Below are 5,664 nucleotides of genomic sequence, written 5' to 3'. Positions count from 1 at the left end.
ATGAACAATCTTTTTTTACAGATCAGTTTGTGTGCATTTTACGTGTAGTATTTTATATCTGTTATTGTATGTGTTCATGCATGTAAGTTGGTATTTTTTTTGTCTGTCTTCTGTTTTTTTACAGATGGGGTTTACAAGTATTTTTCATGTTGAGGAAGACTTTTGCATGTGAATTGTTATGGCGGTGACAGTTGGGCATATTTGTGTCTTCACATTCACTGTGCAGATTTTGCACACTAACTATTAAAGAAAATAAATCTGGAGAGGAATAGGGTGGCTATTGGGGAGGAGGAGGCCACAGTACAGGGTGGGCCATTTATATGGATACACTTTAATATGGCTATTTATATAGATAAACCGTTTTATGTAAATGGTGAAGTTAACAAACAACCACCGCTATTGGTCTGACACTAACCCACATTGGAAAGATCCCTCCAAGACTGATGGAACAAAAAAATTGATGGTATGGTGTGGTTTATGGGGTGTATCCATAGATACAGTGTATCCATATAAATGGCCCAACCTGTAGTATCCTTTAGTTTTGCAATGTGTAATATTTTATTTCTTCCATTGTATGTGTAGTTGCATGTATGTTGTTTTCTTTTTTTCTGTTTTGTCTCTCTTCTGTTTTCTTACAGATGGCGGCCGACAAGGATTTTTCATGTTAAAGAAGAGTTTGGCATCGGGTTTGTTATAACATGTATTTGTTCTTTCTCCTTGCAACTTTATGACTCTTTTTGTCTGACTTTTTTTTCTCTTTTCCAGTATAATATGTATGCATGTATGAACAATCTTTTTTTACAGATCACTTTGTGTGCATTTTACGTGTAGTATTTTATATCTGTTATTGTATGTGTTCATGCATGTAAGTTGGTATTTTTTTTTTGTCTGTCTTCCGTTTTTTTACAGATGGGGTTTACAAGTATTTTTCATGTTGAGGAAGACTTTTGCATGTGAATTGTTATGGCGGTGACAGTTGGGCATATTTGTGTCTTCACATTCACTGTGCAGATTTTGCACACTAACTGTTAAAGAAAATAAATCTGGAGAGGAATAGGGTGGCTATTGGGGAGGAGGAGGCCACAGTACAGGGTGGGCCATATATATGGATACACGTTAATATGGCCATTTATATAGATACACCAATTTATGTAAATGGTGAAGTTAACAAACAACCACCGCTATTGGTCTGTGTGGTTTATGGGGTGTATCCATTGATACGCTGTATCCATATAAATGGCCCACCCTGTAGTATCCTTTAGTTTTGCAATGTGTAATATTTTATTTCTTCCATTGTATGTGTAAATGCATGTACGTTGTTTTCTCTTTTTCTGTTTTGTCTCTCTTCTGTTTTCTTACAGATGGCGGCCGACAAGAATTTTTCATGTTGAAGAAGAGTTTGGCATCGGGTTTGTTATAACATGTATTTGTTCTTTGTCCTTGCAACTTTATTACTCTTTTTGTCTGACTTTTTTTTCTCTTTTCCAGTATAATATGTATGCATGTATGAACAATCTTTTTTTACAGATCACTTTGTGTGCAATATACATGTAGTATTTTATATCTGTTATTGTATGTGTTCATGCATGTAAGTTGGTATTTTTTTTTTGTTTGTCTTCTGTTTTTTTTACAGATGGGGTTTGCAAGCATTTTTCATGTTGAAGAAGAATTTTGCATGTGAATTGTTATGGCGGTGACAGTTGGGCATATTTGTGTCTTCACATTCACTGTGCAGATTTTGCACACTAACTATTAAAGAAAATAAATCTGGAGAGGAATAGGGTGGCTATTGGGGAGGAGGAGGCCACAGTACAGGGTGGGCCATTTATATGTATACACTTTAATATGGCTATTTATATAGATACACCGTTTTATGTAAATGGTGAAGTTAACAAACAACCACCGCTATTGGTCTGACACTAACCCACATTGGATAGATCCCTCCAAGACTGTTGGAACAAAAAAAATTGATGATATGGTGTGGTTTATGGGGTGTATCCATAGATACGGTGTATCCATATAAATGGCCCACCCTGTAGTATCCTTTAGTTTTGCAATGTGTAATTTTTTTTTTCCATTGTATGTGTAAATGCATGTAGGTTGTTTTCTCTTTTTCTGTGTTGTCTCTCTTCTGTTTTCTTACAGATGGCGGCTGACAAGAATTTTTCATGTTGAAGATGAGTTTGGCATCGGGTTTGTTATAACATGTATTTGTTCTTTCTCCTTGCAACTTTATTACTCTTTTTATCTGACTTTTTTTCTCTTTTCCAGTATAATATGTATGCATGTATGAACAATCTTTTTTTACAGATCACTTTGTGTGCATTTTACGTGTAGTATTTTATATCTGTTATTGTATGTGTTCATGCATGTAAGTTGGTATTTTTTTTTTGTCTGTCTTCTGTTTTTTTACAGATGGGGTTTACAAGTATTTTTCATGTTGAGGAAGACTTGTGCATGTGAATTGTTATGGCGGTGACAGTTGGGCATATTTGTGTCTTCACATTCACTGTGCAGATTTTGCACACTAACTGTTAAAGAAAATAAATCTGGAGAGGAATAGGGTGGCTATTGGGGAGGAGGAGGCCACAGTACAGGGTGGGCCATATATATGGATACACGATAATATAGCCATTTATATAGATACACCGATTTATGTAAATGGTGACGTTAACAAACAACCACCGCTATTGGTCTGTGTGGTTTATGGGGTGTATCCATTGATACGCTGTATCCATATAAATGGCCCACCTTGTAGTATCCTTTAGTTTTGCAATGTGTAATATTTTATTTCTTTCATTGTATGTGTAAATGCATGTACGTTGTTTTCTCTTTTTCTGTTTTCTCTCTTCTGTTTTCTTACAGATGTCGGCCGACAAGAATTTTTCATGTTGAAGAAGAGTTTGGCATCGGGTTTGTTATAACATGTATTTGTTCTTTGTCCTTACAACTTTATTACTCTTTTTGTCTGACTTTTTTTTCTCTTTTCCAGTATAATATGTATGCATGTATGAACAATCTTTTTTTACAGATTACTTTGTGTGCATTATACGTGTAGTATTTTATATCTGTTATTGTATGTGTTCATGCGTGTAAGTTGGTATTTTTTTTGTCTGTCTTCTGTTTTTTTACAGATGGGGTTTACAAGTATTTTTCATGTTGAAGAAGAATTTTGCATGTGAATTGTTATGGCGGTGACAGTTGGGCATATTTGTGTCTTCACATTCACTGTGCAGATTTTTCACGCTAACTATTAAAGAAAATAAATCTGGAGAGGAATAGGGTGGCTATTGGGGAGGAGGAGGCCACAGTACAGGGTGGGCCATTTATATGGATACACTTTAATATGGCTATTTATATAGGTACACCGTTTTATGTAAATGGTGAAGTTAACAAACAACCACCGCTATTGGTCTGACACTAACCCACATTGGAAAGATCCCTCCAAGACTGTTGGAACAAAAAAATTGATGGTATGGTGTGGTTTATGGGGTGTATCCATAGATACAGTGTATCCATATAAATGGCCCAACCTGTAGTATCCTTTAGTTTTGCAATGTGTAATATTTTATTTCTTCCATTGTATGTGTAGTTGCATGTATGTTGTTTTCTCTTTTTCTGTTTTGTCTCTCTTCTGTTTTCTTACAGATGGCGGCCGACAAGGATTTTTCATGTTGAAGAAGAGTTTGGCATCGGGTTTGTTATAACATGTATTTGTTCTTTCTCCTTGCAACTTTATGACTCTTTTTGTTTGACTTTTTTTCTCTTTTCCAGTATAATATGTATGCATGTATGAACAATCTTTTTTTACAGATCACTTTGTGTGCATTTTACGTGTAGTATTTTATATCTGTTATTGTATGTGTTCATGCATGTAAGTTGGTATTTTTTTTGTCTGTCTTCTGTTTTTTTACAGATGGGGTTTACAAGTATTTTTCATGTTGAGGAAGACTTTTGCATGTGAATTGTTATGGCGGTGACAGTTGGGCATATTTGTGTCTTCACATTCACTGTGCAGATTTTGCACACTAACTATTAAAGAAAATAAATCTGGAGAGGAATAGGGTGGCTATTGGGGAGGAGGAGGCCACAGTACAGGGTGGGCCATTTATATGGATACACTTTAATATGGCTATTTATATAGATACACCGTTTTATGTAAATGGTGAAGTTAACAAACAACCACCGCTATTGGTCTGACACTAACCCACATTGGAAAGATCCCTCCAAGACTGATGGAACAAAAAAATTGATGGTATGGTGTGGTTTATGGGGTGTATCCATAGATACAGTGTATCCATATAAATGGCCCAACCTGTAGTATCCTTTAGTTTTGCAATGTGTAATATTTTATTTCTTCCATTGTATGTGTAGTTGCATGTATGTTGTTTTCTTTTTTTCTGTTTTGTCTCTCTTCTGTTTTCTTACAGATGGCGGCCGACAAGGATTTTTCATGTTAAAGAAGAGTTTGGCATCGGGTTTGTTATAACATGTATTTGTTCTTTCTCCTTGCAACTTTATGACTCTTTTTGTCTTACTTTTTTTTCTCTTTTCCAGTATAATATGTATGCATGTATGAACAATCTTTTTTTACAGGTCACTTTGTGTGCATTTTACGTGTAGTATTTTATATCTGTTATTGTATGTGTTCATGCATGTAAGTTGGTATTTTTTTTGTATGTCTTCTTTTCTTTTACAGATTGGGTTTACAAGTATTTTTCATGTTGAGGAAGACTTTTGCATGTGAATTGTTATGGCGGTGACAGTTGGGCATATTTGTGTCTTCACATTCACTGTGCAGATTTTGCACACTAACTGTTAAAGAAAATAAATCTGGAGAGGAATAGGGTGGCTATTGGGGAGGAGGAGGCCACAGTACAGGGTGGGCCATTTATATGGATACACGTTTATATGGCCATTTATATAGATACACCGTTTTATGTAAATGGTGAAGTAAACAAACAACCACCGCTATTGGTCTGTGTGGTGTATGGGGTGTATCCATAGATACGCTGTATCCATATAAATGGCCCACCCTGTAGTATCCTTTAGTTTTGCAATGTGTAATATTTTATTTCTTCCATTGTATGTGTAAATGCATGTACGTTGTTTTCTCTTTTTCTGTTTTGTCTCTCTTCTGTTTTCTTACAGATGGCGGCCGACAAGAATTTTTCATGTTGAAGAAGAGTTTGGCATCGGGTTTGTTATGACATGTATTTGTTCTTTCTCCTTGCAACTTTATTACTCTTTTTGTCTGACTTTTTTTCTCTTTTCCAGTATAATATGTATGCATGTACGAACAATCTTTTTTTACAGATCACTTTGTGTGCATTTTACGTGTAGTATTTTATATCTGTTATTGTATGTGTTCATGCATGTAAGTTGGTATTTTTTTTGTCTGTCTTCTGTTTTTTTACAGATGGGGTTTACAAGTATTTTTCATGTTGAGGAAGACTTTTGCATGTGAATTGTTATGGCGGTGACAGTTGGGCATATTTGTGTCTTCACATTCACTGTGCAGATTTTGCACACTAACTGTTAAAGAAAATAAATCTGGAGAGGAATAGGGTGGCTATTGGGGAGGAGGAGGCCACAGTACAGGGTGGGCCATATATATGGATACACGTTAATATGGCCATTTATATAGATACACCAATTTATGTA

This window comes from Hyperolius riggenbachi, chromosome 6, assembly GCF_040937935.1.
Source record: "Hyperolius riggenbachi isolate aHypRig1 chromosome 6, aHypRig1.pri, whole genome shotgun sequence".
Lineage (NCBI taxonomy): Eukaryota > Metazoa > Chordata > Amphibia > Anura > Hyperoliidae > Hyperolius > Hyperolius riggenbachi.
Note: the sequence above shows the minus strand (reverse complement) of the source record.